Source organism: Salmo salar, chromosome ssa20 (genome assembly GCF_905237065.1).
Source record: "Salmo salar chromosome ssa20, Ssal_v3.1, whole genome shotgun sequence".
Lineage (NCBI taxonomy): Eukaryota > Metazoa > Chordata > Actinopteri > Salmoniformes > Salmonidae > Salmo > Salmo salar.
Window position 1 is genome coordinate 85,546,877 of NC_059461.1, and position 16,483 is coordinate 85,563,359.

At 45.7% G+C, this 16,483-nt stretch overlaps 1 protein-coding gene across 2 annotated transcripts in view; it reads left to right on the forward strand.

Annotated features, from left to right (window-relative positions):
- The first annotated feature begins 71 nt into the window (after positions 1–71).
- Positions 72–16,483, forward strand: part of neus (Neuroserpin) — a 59,924-nt gene continuing 43,512 nt past the window's right edge. The window contains exons 1-2 of one of the 2 annotated variants that reach the window (XM_045702912.1): positions 72–190; positions 8,258–8,361. The gene's annotated coding sequence lies outside the window, so the exon portion shown is untranslated. 2 annotated transcript variants of the gene reach the window in all.

The window sequence follows — 16,483 nt, forward strand, 5'->3', positions numbered from 1 at the left end:
TAGAAAAAAAAGTACTGAAATCAAAAGAGTGCGTCGTTTTACAGGAAGGGTAGTGAAGAACCAATCAGCGCGTGGAGAGGGTGGGACAAGAGCGAAAGTATGTAGCGACCTGCCGCGGCGGCGAAGAGAAGCAGCGAGGCGACGCAAGAGACCGTACAGCATCCCTACACTAACAACCCGATACCGTTCGGTAAGGCATATTTACCATCTTCTGAAATACGCAAAAATATGTTCAAAGAATTGTGTGTATATCAGTTACACATCAATGGTTTGATTGCTGCCATTTTCACGTTTAGATTTGACGATTGGTGATTTTATCATAGTTTGTGATATGTTCATGTTTTCACATTATAAAGGTGCGGTTTTATGCCATGGCAAAAAAATGAAGTTACTAGGCGACCACGAGGAATATTCTCTGTCACTTAGTGTTTTATGATAATTTTGTCTGTACTGAGTAATGCAATTAGTCTAACAAAAATTCTGATCTATTCACTAAAGGCAGTATCATCATCGATAGCCAGTTGAGGACACACACAGACACAATTACAATATTCTGGGTCTCTAATGTCCTTGAAATGGATTACGCCTAGTATTGACTGGAAATTCCTTCTCTCAAGTGTTTTATGTTATAATAAGAGGGTTGAATTCCCACCCCAGCACCACACGCCCAGGCCCCGGGGCACCAACCTCCAGGCCAGGAAAACATAGTTGTTTATTGAACAGCTAACTTCCTGCATTTTCAACACAAGTAGTGTTGAAAAAAGTTGGAGTTTTATAATGCTATTCTACACATTTTGCCATGATGCTGAGAGACAATGTTGCAGTTTAAAGCTAATTTCCTGCTATTCTACACATTTTGCCATGACACACATTTTGACAAACATGAATGACAATGCTAATGCAAATGATCAAGAAGTGTTAAAAATGATTAAAAAATAGAAAACCAGTTAGGTCACTAGGCTTACACCACCTTCACCAAAGCCAATGGAAACATTTTTTTCTCCACTTTGCTTGTATGCGTCATAGAATCAAACTGAGCCGAACAACAATATTTTGTTATTAATCCCATTAATCCCATGACGTATCATTTGTTCATCTCTGATGATGAGCTGGCTGTGAACTCGGCTTGTGTGTGTGTGTGTGTGTGTGTGTGTGTGTGTGTGTGTGTGTGTGTGTGTGTGTGTGTGTGTGTGTGTGTGTCACTCCTCTGATTCCAGTGAGTGCTGAATTAATTGCATTTCAGTAATTAAATTACTTTTAAATCAGCCTTGCACCACATTGGTGGGGGGGGGGGTATATGTGTGTGTTTGCAGTTGGTGCAGCACACAGAGGCAATAAAGGATAGGTATGCACAGAAGCTGCCACGGTGTCCTCGTCTGAGACCTGAAGAGTGGCTGGCTGTGTGCCTCCCAGGCAGGGGAAGGGCTGACCGTTTAGCCTAGTGGGCACAGTCAATGTCCGTTGAGCAGCAAGGTGTGCTCCTAGCGGATAACAGCAAGGTGTGCTCCTAGCGGATAGCAGCAAGGTGTGCGGATAGCAGCAAGGTGTGCTCCTAGCGGATAGCAGCAAGGTGTGCTCCTAGCGGATAGCAGCAAGGTGTGCTCCTAGCGGATAGCAGCAAGGTGTGCTCCTAGCGGATAGCAGCAAGGTGTGCTCCTAGCGGATAGCAGCAAGGTGTGCTCCTAGCGGATAACAGCAAGGTGTGCTCCTAGCGGATAGCAGCAAGGTGGGCTCCTAGCGGATAGCAGCAAGGTGTGCTCCTAGCGGATAGCAGCAAGGTGTGCTCCTAGCGGATAGCAGCAAGGTGTGCTCCTAGCGGATAGCAGCAAGGTGTGCTCCTAGCGGATAGCAGCAAGGTGTGCTCCTAGCGGATAGCAGCAAGGTGTGCTCCTAGCGGATAGCAGCAAGGTGTGCTCCTAGCGGATAGCAGCAAGGTGTGCTCCTAGCGGATAACAGCAAGGTGTGCTCCTAGCGGATAGCAGCAAGGTGTGCTCCTAGCGGATAGCAGCAAGGTGTGCTCCTAGCGGATAGCAGCAAGGTGTGCTCCTAGCGGATAGCAGCAAGGTGTGCTCCTAGCGGATAGCAGCAAGGTGTGCTCCTAGCGGATAACAGCAAGGTGTGCTCCTAGCGGATAGCAGCAAGGTGTGCTCCTAGCGGATAGCAGCAAGGTGTGCTCCTAGCGGATAGCAGCAAGGTGTGCTCCTAGCGGATAGCAGCAAGGTGTGCTCCTAGCGGATAGCAGCAAGGTGTGCTCCTAGCGGATAGCAGCAAGGTGTGCTCCTAGCGGATAGCAGCAAGGTGTGCTCCTAGCGGATAACAGACAGTCATACTGTAACTTGCTGTAGGACAGATCAAACCTGGAATGGTGAAGATCACTCATGCAAACAGGCCTCTGTTGAAAAAAATGTTTCATCTCAGTTTCATCACTTTGGTTCTAACTGGGTTATTCATGGTTAACTGGGTTATTCACGGTTATTCACGGTTAACTGGGTTATTCGCGGTTTAACTGGGCTATTCACGGTTAACTGGGTTATTCATGGTTAACTGGGTTATTCACGGTTAACTGGGTTATTCATGGTTAACTGGGTTATTCATGGTTAACTGGGTTATTCACGGTTAACTGGGTTATTCACGGTTAACTGGGTTATTCGCGGTTTAACTGGGCTATTCACGGTTAACTGGGTTATTCATGGTTAACTGGGTTATTCACGGTTAACTGGGTTATTCACGGTTAACTGGGCTATTCACGGTTAACTGGGTTATTCACGGTTAACTGGGTTATTCATGGTTAACTGGGTTATTCAAGGTTAACTGGGTTATTCATGGTTAACTGGGTTATTCAAGGTTAACTGGGTTATTCAAGGTTAACTGGGTTATTCACGGTTAACTGGGTTATTCATGGTTAACTGGGTTATTCACGGTTAACTGGGCTATTCACGGTTAACTGGGTTATTCAAGGTTAACTGGGTTATTCACGGTTAACTGGGTTATTCAAGGTTAACTGGGTTATTCACGGTTAACTGGGTTATTCAAGGTTAACTGGGTTATTCACGGTTAACTGGGTTATTCAAGGTTAACTGGGTTATTCACGGTTAACTGGGTTATTCATGGTTAACTGGGTTATTCAAGGTTAACTGGGTTATTCAAGGTTAACTGGGTTATTCAAGGTTAACTGGGTTATTCATGGTTAACTGGGTTATTCAAGGTTAACTGGGTTATTCAAGGTTAACTGGGTTATTCATGGTTAACTGGGTTATTCATGGTTAACTGGGTTATTCATGGTTAACTGGGTTATTCACGGTTAACTGGGTTATTCACGGTTAACTGGGTTATTCATGGTTAACTGGGTTATTCATGGTTAACTGGGTTATTCATGGTTAACTGGGTTATTCATGGTTAACTGGGTTATTCATGGTTAACTGGGTTATTCATGGGTAAAGTCAATAGAAATTCATGAAAAAGCAAGCCTTGCCACGAGAGTGACCAAAGCAGAGAGTCACGGCAGGAACAAACATTTGGAACATAGTTTATGGAACAACAGCATCTCTGAGTCCACTGGTAGGAATACATTATGGATGCAGTTCTATGTTAATGCACTGGAAGTGAGAATGCGATGTGGATACATAGTAGCAAATATACTCTGTAGAAGCTGCCACATTGGAACACACACACACACACACACACACACACACACACACACACACACACACACACACACACACACACACACACACACACACACACACACACACACACACACACACACACACACACACACACACACGGAGTGAAACAGCAGGTTTGTCCTTTACAATCCACAAGAGATTAGTTTATTGAGAAAGGGGGATGAGAGAGAGAGAGAATGCAATGAGGGGGAGATGAGTGAGAAAGAGAGGCAGTGATAAAGAGATGAGGGTGAATGAGAAAGCTGGAGAAAGAGAATAGATGGATAGTGAAGGTGTCAAGATGATGCACCGTTGTTTAAGACTCCTACATAAAATGACTCCTAGATGTTATCATACCTCACACACAACGTCACACATACTGTAACCATGTCAGATTGATATGAATCTGTAATGAAACTGTAATACTAGAGGTATGATGCTCATATACAGCACTAGAACTATAGATATTCTCCCACACAGCCTTTCCCTCTACATAGTCCACAGCCCTGTGTTATAACACACAAATACACAACCACACAACACACTGTCCTCAGTGCTGCTATTGATCTGCTGGCTGTTGTGCGTGGGCTGCTGATCAGGTGGAATGACTGATAGAGACAGATCCTGTCCTCCCTTCATTATCACCTCACTCTCTCTCTCTTTCTCCATCCCTTTCTCTCTCCACTCCCACACCCTTCTCTCTCTATCTCCATCCTGTCCTCCCTCTCTCCATCTTGCCTGCCCTCTCTCCATCCATCCATCCTGCTCTCTCTCTATCTCCATCCCATCCTCCCTCTCTCCATCTTGCCCGCCCTCTCTCCATCCATCCATCCCGCTCTCTCTCTATCTCCATCCCTCTCTCTCTCCACCCCCCTCTCTCTATATCTCCATCCCGCCCACCCTCTCTCCATCCATCCCGCCCGCACTCTCTCATCCCGCCCGCCCGCCCTCTCTCCATCCATCCCGCCTGCACTCTCTCATCCCGCCCGCCCGCCCTCTCTCCATCCATCCCGCCTGCACTCTCTCATCCCGCCCGCCCTTTCTCCATCCATCCCGCCCTCTCTCCAAATCTCTTTCTCTCTCTATCCCTCTCTATTTATCTCTCTCTCTATCCCCCTATTTCTCTCTCTCTCTCAATTTAATTCAATTCTCTCTCTCCATCCCTCTCTCCCTCTCCACCCCTCTCTCTCTCCATCCCTCTCACTCTCTAGCTCTCTCTCCAACCCTCTCTCTCTCATCCATCTCTCTCTCTCATCCCTCTCTCTCTCTATCCCCCTCTCTCTCTCTCTATCCTCCTCTCTCTCTCCATCCATCCCTCTCTCTCTCATCCCCCTCCCTCTCTCTCTCTCCATCCATCCCACCCTCTCTCCATCTCTCTCTCTCTCTCTAGCTATCTCTCTGTCCCTCTCTCTATCTATCCCTCTCCCTCTGTCCCGCTCTCTCTGTCCCTCTGTCTCGCTCTCTCTCTCTCTATCCCTCTCTCTCTCTCCATCCCTCTCGCTCACTCGCTCTCTCCATCCCTCTTTCTCGCTCGCTCTTCCCCATCCCGCTCGCTCTCTCTCTCCATCTCTCTCTCATCATCTCTCTCTCTCCATCCCTCTCTCTCTTCTATCCCTCTATCTTTCATCCCTCTCTCTCTCCATCCCTCTCTTATCCCTCTCTCTATCTCATCCCTCTCTCTATCTCCATCCCTCTTTCCATCCATCCCTCTCTCTCCATCATCCATCCATCCCTCTCTCTCCATCCATCCCTCTCTCCATCCATCCCTCTCTCTCTCCATCCATCTCTCTCTCTCTCCATCCATCCCTCTCTCTCTCCATCCCTCTCTCTCATCCCTCACTCTCTCCATCCATCCCTCTCTCTCTCTCTATCCATCCCTCTATCATCCCTCTCTCCATCCATCCATCCCTCTCTCTCCATCCATCCCTCTCTCATCATCCATCCCTCTCTCTCTCTATCCCTCTCTCTCTATTGTCATCCCTCTCTATCTCCATCCCTCTCTCTCTCCATCCATCCCTCTCTCTCTCTCCACCATCCCTCTCTCTCTCTCATCTCTCATCCCTCTCTCTCATCCATCCCGCCCTCTTTCCAAATCTCTCTCTCTTTATCCCTCTCTATTTATCTCTCTCTCTATCCCCTCTCTCTTTCTCTTTCTCAATTTAATTCAATTCTCTCTCTCATCCCTCTCTCTCATCCATCTCTCTCTCTCATCCCTCTCTCTCTCTATCCCCCTCTCTCTCTCTCTATCCTCCTCTCTCTCTCCATCCATCCCTCTCTCTCTCATCCCCCTCCCTCTCTCTCTCTCCATCCATCCCACCCTCTCTCCATCTCTCTCTCTCTCTCTAGCTATCTCTCTGTCCCTCTCTCTATCTATCCCTCTCCCTCTGTCCCGCTCTCTCTGTCCCTCTGTCTCGCTCTCTCTCTCTCTATCCCTCTCTCTCTCTCCATCCCTCTCGCTCACTCGCTCTCTCCATCCCTCTTTCTCGCTCGCTCTTCCCCATCCCGCTCGCTCTCTCTCTCCATCTCTCTCTCATCATCTCTCTCTCTCCATCCCTCTCTCTCTTCTATCCCTCTATCTTTCATCCCTCTCTCTCTCCATCCCTCTCTTATCCCTCTCTCTATCTCATCCCTCTCTCTATCTCCATCCCTCTTTCCATCCATCCCTCTCTCTCCATCATCCATCCATCCCTCTCTCTCCATCCATCCCTCTCTCCATCCATCCCTCTCTCTCTCCATCCATCTCTCTCTCTCTCCATCCATCCCTCTCTCTCTCCATCCCTCTCTCTCATCCCTCACTCTCTCCATCCATCCCTCTCTCTCTCTATCCATCCCTCTATCATCCCTCTCTCCATCCATCCATCCCTCTCTCTCCATCCATCCCTCTCTCATCATCCATCCCTCTCTCTCTCTATCCCTCTCTCTCTATTGTCATCCCTCTCTATCTCCATCCCTCTCTCTCTCCATCCATCCCTCTCTCTCTCTCCACCATCCCTCTCTCTCTCTCATCTCTCATCCCTCTCTCTCATCCATCCCGACCTCTTTCCAAATCTCTCTCTCTTTATCCCTCTCTATTTATCTCTCTCTCTATCCCCTCTCTCTTTCTCTTTCTCAATTTAATTCAATTCTCTCTCTCATCCCTCTCTCTCTCCATCCCCCTCTCTCTCTCTCTCTCTCTCCAACCCTCTCTCTCTCTCCAACCCTCTCTCTCTCTCCATCCCTCTTTCTCTCTCCATCCTTCTCTCCCTCTCTAGCTATCTCTCTGTCCCCCTCTCTCGCTCTTCTCCATCCCACTCGCTCTCTCTCTCCATCCTCTCTCTCTCTCATCCCTCTTTCTCCATCCTCTCTCTCATCATCATTCCCTCTCTCATCCCTCGCTCTCCATCCTCTCTCTATCTCATCCCCTCTCTCTATCCCTCTCTTTCATCCATCCCGCTCTCATCCCTCTCTCCATCTCATCCCTCTCTCTATCTCCATTCCTCTCTCCATCCATCCCTCTCTCTCCATCCCTCTCTCTCCATCCCTCTCTCTCCATCCTACTCTCTCAATCCTACTCTCTCCATCCCTCTCTCTCAATCCTACTCTCTCCATCCCTCTCTCTCCATCCATCCCTCTCTCTCTCCATCCATCCATCCCTCTCTCTCCATCCATCCATCCCTCTCTCTCATCCATCACTCTCTCTCCATCCATCCATCACTCTCTCTCCATCCATCCCTCTCTCTCTACATCCCTCTCTCTCAATCCCTCTCTCTCTATTTTCATCCCTCTCTATCTTCATCCCTCTCTCCATCCATCCCTCTCTCCATCATCCCTCTCTCATCCCTCTCTCTCTCCATCATCCCTCTCTCTCTCTCTCTCTCTCTCTCTCCATCTCTCATCCCTCTCTCATCCCTCTCGCTCTCTCCATCCCTCTCTCATCCCTCTCGCTCTCTCCATCCCTCTCTCTCTATCTCCCTCTCTATCTCTCCATTCCTCTCTCCATCCCTCTCTCCATATCTCCATTCCTCCTTTTTAAAAACCTTTCTCTGCTTCCTGTGTCTCCCACAGATGGTTGTTTGTTGTATCCTCTTTTCTCTTTCCTCTTTCCTGTGTGTGTGTGTGTGTGTGTGTGTGTGTGTGTGTGTGTGTGTGTGTGTGTGTGTGTGTGTGTGTGTGTGTGTGTGTGTGTGTGTGTGTGTGTGTGTGTGTGTGTGTGCGTGCGTGCGTGCGTGCGTGCGTGCGTGCGTGCGTGCGTGCGTGCGTGCGTGCGTGCGTGCGTGCGTGCGTGCGTGCGTGCGTGTGTGGAAAGGGGTCAAGCATTGTGGGGTGCTGTTGTGCTATGTAAGGGGGTGGGGGGCGGGTTGTTGACTAACTTTGGCTCCACGTCAGCCCTTGTTTCCCTGTTGTTTCTCTCTGTCTGTTAGCAGGGATTAATAAGTGGTTGACCTCAGTTGACCCCTGTGGTGTGTGCAGAGTGTACTATGAGATTTATGTGGCAGCTCGCATGACACCTGATTCAATTTACAAGCAAGAGGGAGAGCCACCCGGGAATGATTCTAGCAGCCTGTAGCAGCAATAGGTTATTAAATGCTATTCATTTCCTATGTTCCTCACAGTATACCAAGCAGAAGGAAATGACTGTGAAAAGTACTACATGAAAGGATAGAGGGACACAACGTCTTCTGTCCTTCTATCATAAGGAGGAGCGGTTGTTTCTGAGGTATCGCTGTTCTCTGTAGTTTGAGGGGAAGGAGGGCTGAGCTGCATAACAATAGGTGGGTCAATGACGTGCATATTTTGGTGCCCGAAGGAAATATTTCCCAAAAATCAACAACCAATATATACACATTTTATGTTATGAAACTATGCCCTTTTACTGTGTCCTAAAAGAGTTAATGGTTAAATAAAAAAAACTGATACTTTTGGTGCTCTAAAGTAAAACAATATATAATTTGGTGCACCTGTCCGAAGACGAATGCAATCTATATAACTGTTAATAAAACATCTTAAATAACAAAACTGTCTAGACATTATTCTGGTCTGGTTCTGATTCTGTAACGGTCTACTGCACTATACTGATATATGAGTAAAACAGTTTAGGCAGAAAGGTTTGAAATACTTTATTCCGGGAAAAATAGCCTTCATGATTTTGGATCAACATGTGACATCATTAAGATGCCTGTGAGATAACCTTTGGTTAAGAAGAAAGGTTAGCAAGTCTCTGGTAAATGTTTGATAAGTTCACATTTCCATTTCCTGTCAGGTTTTACCCCAAAAATCACATCATTTGGTACAATCGCTAAAAACCAATAAAAATGGTGAATTATCTGAAAATCGTATATTTTATTTTCATACTCAAGGTACTCTACATGACCAAAAGTATGTGGACACCTGCTCGTCGAACATCTCATTCCAAAATCATAGGCATTAATATGGAGTTGGTCCCCCTTTGCTGCTATAACAGCCTTCACTCTTCTGGGAAGGCTTTCCACTAGATGTTGGAACATTGCTGCGGGGACTTGCTTCCATTCAGCCACAAGAGCATTAGTGAGGTCGGGCACTGATGTTGGGCGATTATGCCTGGCTCGCAGTCGGCGTTCCAACACAATCTCGACAAACCATTTCTGTGTTGACTTCGCTTTCAGCACGGGGGCATTGTCATGCTGAAACAGGAAAGGACCTTCCCCAAACTGTTGCCGCAAAGTTGGAAGCACAGAATTGTCTAGAATGTCATTGCATGCTGTAGTGTTAATATTTCCCTTCACTGGAACTAAGGGGCCTAGCCTGAACCATGAAAAACAGCATCAGACCATTATTTCTCCTCCACCAAACTTTACAGTTGGCGCTATGCATTCAGGCAGGTAGCGTTCTCCTGGCATCCACCAAACCCAGATTTGTCGTCGGACTGCCAGATGGTGAAACATGATTCATCATTCCAGAGAACTCGTTTCCACTGCTCCAGAGTCCAATGGCGGCGAGCTTTACTCCACTCCAGCCGACGCTTGGCATTACGCATGATGATGTTAGGCTTGTGTGGCTGCTCGGTCATAGAAACCCATTTCATGAAGCTCCCGATGAACAGTTCTTGTGCTGACGTTGCTTCCAGGGGCAGTTTGGAACTCGGTAGTGAGTGTTGCAACCAAGGACAGATGATTTTTACGCGCTTCAACACTCGGCGTTCCCGTTCTGTAAGCTTTTGTGGCCTACCACTTCACGGATGAGCCGTTGTTGCTCCTGGACGTTTCCACTTCACAACAACAGCACTTACAGTTGACCGGGGCAGCTCTAGCAGGGCAGACATTTGACGAACTGACTTGATGGAAAAGTGGCATCCTATGACGGGGCCACGTTGAAAGTCACTGAGCTATTCAGTAAGGCCATTCTACTAACAATGTTTGTCTATGGAGATTACATGGCTGTGTGCTCGATTTTATACACCTGTCAGCAACAGGTGTGGCTGAAATAGCCGTATCCACTAATTTGAACAGGTGTCCACATACTCGTGTACATACTTAAGGTCAAAGTCAAGTGGGTACAACTGCAGTTGCCTGTAAAACATGTTTACGTAAGAAAAGTTATACGGTACAGAAATTCCAGTTGCACAATATGACAAAACAAAAGTAGTGAATGATATCAATCTGTTTGTCTTTGTATTAAGTTATCTATCCTTTTTTTTTATCGTACACACAAATACATCATATTATCTCATTTTAAGTAAAAACACGTTTTTGTAGGATAATAATAAATAAATCCAAAGTGTTTTATGTCCGTGTTTTTTTTACAGTTTGAGGGTAGCGCACATCAAGCAGCTAATACTGAAAATATTTGTAAGTAAATAACTACTATGCTATTAATGTAGATATGCACCTGTGTGAAAAAGAATGAAGTTGCATTTGCTGACACATCGTAGACATCAACTAGGCATATCTCCCGGCAACAGTGGAAGACGGAGACTACTGTTGAGAAAGTGTCTCAACCTGGATCCCTTAAAGACAAGGAATAGGTATTCAACCAACAGCTAGATGCTCTAGCAAAGCACCAGTTCACCTGGATCCACCAAGTAGAGAACTATCATGACACAAGGCGAGACCCAGATGCACAGGAGGCAGATGGTTGGAGTTTAAGATGTTTAATAAATCCAAAGGGAATAGGCAAGAGAATGGTCGTGGACAGGCAAAAGGTCAAAACCAGTTCAGAGTTCAGGAGGTACCGAAGGGCAGGCAGCCTTGAGGTCAGGGCAGGCAGAATGGTCAGGCAGGCGGGCATGGAGTCCAGAAAACAAGCAAGGGTCAGAACCGGGAGGACTAGCAAAAGGCGAAAAAGCAAAGCAGGAAATCGGGAAAACCGCTGGTAGGCTTGAACATACAAGACGAACTGGCACAGAGAGACAGGAAACACAGGGATAAATACACTGGGGAAAACAAGCGACACCTGGAGGGGGTGGAGACAATAACGAGGACAGGTGAAACAGATCAGGGTGTGACAGAACTGTAGATATCTGAAGGAAAGTCTCACAGAGGAAGAGGTGGTCATTCACATAGATTTCTCTGAGAACATTGCAGATATCCAGGCGTTCCACATTGGGGGGAGTAGACAGCAGGCTACGATCCATACAAGTGTTGTGTACACATTAGAGGGAAGCCAGTCCTACGCCACCATATCTGACTCCCTTAGACATGATGAGAGAGCAGTATGGGCTCACCTGGAGCCTGTCCTAAGAGATGTCAAAAACAAGAATCTACAAATCACGACACTCCAAATGATGAGCGATGATCTGGTTACCCAATACAGAAGCAAGAAGAACATGTACTGTACCATAGATAGATAGATAGATAGATAGATAGATAGATAGATAGATAGATAGATAGATAGATAGATAGATAGATAGATAGATAGATAGATAGATAGATAGATAGATAGATAGATAGATAGATAGATAGATAGATAGATAGATAGATAGATAGATAGATAGATAGATAGATAGATAGATAGATAATAGAGTGGGGGGGTTAGCGGGAGGAGAGAATTACAGAGAGATGGAACATGTTTCAATCCGGGCATGCCAATAAAGCATATTAGTGTCTGAATATAGGTAGAGGAAAACACACAGGGATGAAACAGGGAGAGAGATGGAAAGAGAAAGGGAATGGGAGGGAAAAAAAGAGTAGACAGACTGCTAAACAGCCAGTTATCCTACTGTACGACTGTAACTACATTTATACTGATAAACAGCCTGTTATCCTACTGTACGACTGTAACTACATTTATACTGATAAACAGCCAGTTATCCTACTGAACGACTGTAACTACATTTATACTGATAAACAGCCTGTTATCCTACTGTACGACTGTAACTACATTTATACTGATAAACAGCCTGTTATCCTACTGTACGACTGTAACTACATTTATACTGATAAACAGCCTGTTATCCTACTGTACGACTGTAACTACATTTATACTGATAAACAGCCTGTTATCCTACTGTACGACTGTAACTACATTTATACTGATAAACAGCCTGTTATCCTACTGTACGACTGTAACTACATTTATACTGATAAACAGCCAGTTATCTCACTCTATTCCTCTCCGTATCTCACTTTATTCCTCTCCGTATCTCACTTTATTCCTCTCCATATCTCACTCTATTCCTCTCCGTATCTCACTCTATTCCTCTCCGTATCTCACTCTATTCCTCTCCGTATCTCACTTTATTCCTCTCCATATCTCACTCTATTCCTCTCCGTATCTCACTTTATTCCTCTCCATATCTCACTCTATTCCTCTCCGTATCTCACTCTATTCCTCTCCATATCTCACTCTATTCCTCTCCGTATCTCACTCTATTCCTCTCCATATCTCACTCTATTCCTCTCCGTATCTCACTCTATTCCTCTCCGTATCTTTATTTCTGTCTCTTTCTCTCTCTATTCCTCTCCATATCTCTCTCTCTATTCCTCTGCATATCTCTCTCTATTTCTCTCTCCATGTCTTTATTTCTGTCTCTCTTTCTCTCTCTGTTTTTCTCTCTCCGTTTTTCTCTCTTTCCCACAGAATGTTTCATGTTGATTATTTCTTTGGGTGAAGCCAGGGGACAATCATCTTGTTTAATAGTCTCTTCTCCTTTCATATCAGTCAGAACGCTACTACAAGAAGGAATCCATAACAACAAACCCACCTTACCTCCCTTAATAACAGCCCTGATGGTGAAATTCTCCTGATTCTTAGGCAAGACTTCAATCCACAGGATTGACAAAGCCCTTGTGAAAAAGATGAGCTGTATTTAAAAGGCAGAGACCGTATACTGATGGAGATAGTTGGAGTGGGAAGATGCATACACGAGTTGTGACAGTGATGGGTTTTGACATCCTCTTGGTGTCTCACTGAAATCCCTCCCGGGAGGCCTGTGTCTGAAGGATGTTCCTGAATATCAGATTGTGTCTGCTTGTGTGTGGTGGGAGGATTAAGTGGGCAAATGACTTTAAAGCGACACACAATGATGCCCAGAGAAAACCTCTCAGAATGTGCGAAATCTCAGTATGAGAGCTGTAGTTGTTGTTATCTCTGAGGCCTATCTATCTCTGACCAGCAGCACATAGCTCACACAGAGACAAGCAGTGGAGTGGTCATTCAGTCTCAAACCTAGCACAGCTCTCTGTCCTCTCAAACCTAACACAGCTCTCTGTCCTCTCAAACCTAACACAGCTCTCTGTCCTCTCAAACCTAACACAGCTCTCTGTCCTCTCAAACCTAACACAGCTCTCTGTCCTCTCAAACCTAACACAGCTCTCTGTCCTCTCAAACCTAACACAGCTCTCTGTCCTCTCAAACCTAACACAGCTCTCTGTCCTCTCAAACCTAACACAGCTCTCTGTCCTCTCAAACCTAACACAGCTCTCTGTCCTCTCAAACCTAACACAGCTCTCTGTCCTCTCAAACCAAACACAGCACCAAGAGGTCAGATGATAAATAAGGTGCCTAGCTAAGTAAGTCATTTTTCCTGCAAGCCACCTTGCTAGCTGGCTAACTTTAGTTTATCTAATCAAATCAAATCAAAGTTTATTTGTCACGTGCGCCGAATACAACAGGTGTAGACCTTACAGTGAAATGCTTACTTACAGGCTCTAACCAATAATGGTAAAAAGGTGTTAGGTGAACAATAGGTAGGTAAAGAAATAAAACAACAGTAAGAAGACAGGCTATATACAGTAACGAGGCTATAAAAGTAGTGAGGCTACATACAGACACCAGTTAGTCTGGCTGATTGAGGTAGTATGTTTTTTTTCTTCGTTTTTTTTTATTTTACCTTTATTTAACCAGGTAGGCAAGTTGAGAACAAGTTCTCATTTACAATTGCGACCTGGCCAAGATAAAGCAAAGCAGTTCGACACATACAACAACACAGAGTTACACATGGTGTAAAACAAACATACAGTCAATAATACAGTAGAAAAATAAGTCTATATACAATGTGAGCAAATGAGGTGAGATAAGGGAGGTAAAGGCAAAAAAGGCCATGGTGGCAAAGTAAATACAATATAGCAAGTAAAACACTGGAATGGTCGATTTGTAGTGGAAGAAAGTGCAAAGTAGAAATATAAATAATGGGGTGCAAAGGAGCAAAATAAATAAATACAGTAGGGGAAGAGGTAGTTGTTTGGGCTAAATTATAGATGGGCTATGTACAGGTGCAGTGATGTGTGAGCTGCTCTGACAGCTGGTGCTTAAAGCTAGTGAGGGAGATAAGTGTTTCTAGTTTCAGAGATTTTTGTAGTTCGTTCCAGTCATTGGCAGCAGAGAACTGGAAGGAGAGACGGCCAAAGGAGGAATTGGCTTTGGGGGTGACCAGAGAGATATACCTGCTGGAGCGCGTGCTACAGGTGGGTGCTGGTGACCAGTGAGCTGAGATAAGGGGGGACTTTACCTAGCAGGGTCTTGTAGATGACCTGGAGCCAGTGGGTTTGGCAACGAGTATGAAGCGAGGGCCAGCCAACGAGAGCGTACAGGTCGCAGTAGTGGGTAGCATTTGGGGCTTTGGTGACAAAACAGATGGCACTGTGATAGACTGCATCCAGTTTATTGAGTAGGGTATTGGAGGCTATTTTGTAAATGACATTGCCGAAGTCGAGGATCGGTAGGATGGTCAGTTTTACGAGGGTGTGTTTGGCAGCATGAGTGAAGGATGCTTTGTTGCGAAATAGGAAGCCAATTTTAGATTTAACTTTGGATTGGAGATGTTTGATGTGAGTCTGGAAGGAGAGCTTACAGTCTAACCCGAGACCTAGGTATTTGTAGTTGTCCACATTTTCTAAGTAAGAACCGTCCAGAGTAGTGATGCTGGACGGGCGGGCAGGTACGGGCAGCGATCGGTTGAAGAGCATGCATTTAGTTTTACTAGTATTTAAGAGCAGTTGGAGGCCACGGAAGGAGAGTTGTATGGCATTGAAGCTCGTCTGGAGGGTTGTTAACACAGTGTCCAAAGAAGGGCCAGGAGTATAAAGAATGGTGTCGTCTGCGTAGAGGTGGATCAGAGACTCACCAGCAGCAAGAGCGACATCATTGATGTATACAGAGAAAAGAGTTGGCCCAAGAATTGAACCCTGTGGCACCCCCATAGAGACTACCAGAGGCCCAGACAACAGGCCATCCGATTTAACACATTGAACTCTATCAGAGAAGTAGTTGGTGAACCAGGTGAGGCAATCATTTGAGAAACCAAGGCTATTGAGTCTGCCGATGAGGATGTGGTGATTGACAGAGTCAAAAGCCTTGGCCAGGTCAATGAATATGGCAGCACAGTATTGTTTCTTATCGATGGCGGTTACGATATCATTTAGGACCTTGAGCCTGGCTGAGGTGCACCCATGACCAGCTCTGAAACCAGATTTCATAGCGGAGAAGGTGCGGTGGGATTCGAAATGGTCAGTAATCTGTTTGTTTACTTGGCTTTCTAAGACCTTAGAAATGCAGGGTAGGATAGATATAGGTCTGTAGCAGTTTGGGTCAAGAGTGTCCCCTCCTTTGAAGAGGGGGATGACAGCAGCTGCTTTCCAATCTTTTGGAATCTCAGATGACACGAGAGGTTGAACAGGCTAGTAATAGGAGTTGCAACAATTTCGGCAGATAATTTTAGAAAGAAAGGGTCCAGATTGGCTAGCCCGGCTGATTTGTAGGGATCCAGATTTTGCAGCTCTTTCAGAAACATCAGCTGACTGGATTTGGGAGAAGGAGAAATGGGGAAGGCTTGGGCGAGTAGCTTTGGGGGGTGCAGTGCTGTTGACCGCGGTAGGGGTAGCCAGGTGGAAAGCATGGCCAGCCGTAGAAAAATGCTTATTGAAATTCTCAATTATAGTGGATTTATCGGAGGTGACAGTTTCCTATCCTCAGTGCAGTGGGTAGCTGGGAGGAGGTGCTCTTATTCTCCATGGACTTTACAGTGTCCCAGAACTTTTTTGAGTTTGTGTTGCAGGAAGCAAATTTCTGCTTGACAAAGATAGCCTTGGCTTTTCTAACTGCCTGTGTATATTGGTTTCTAACTTCCCTGAAAAGTTGCATATCACGGGGGCTGTTCGATGCTAATGCAGAACGCCACAGGATGTTTTTGTGTTGGTTAAGGGCAGTCAGGTCTGGAGAGAACCAAGGGCTATATCTGTTCCTGGTTCTAAATTTCTTGAAAGGGGCATGCTTATTTAAGATGGTGAGGAAGGCATTTAAAAAAAAAAAAACAGGCGTCCTCTACAGACGGGATGAGGTCAATATCCTTCCAGGATACCCGGGCCAGTTCGATTAGAAAGGTTTGCTCGCTGAAATGTTTCAGGGAGCGTTTGACAGTGATGAGT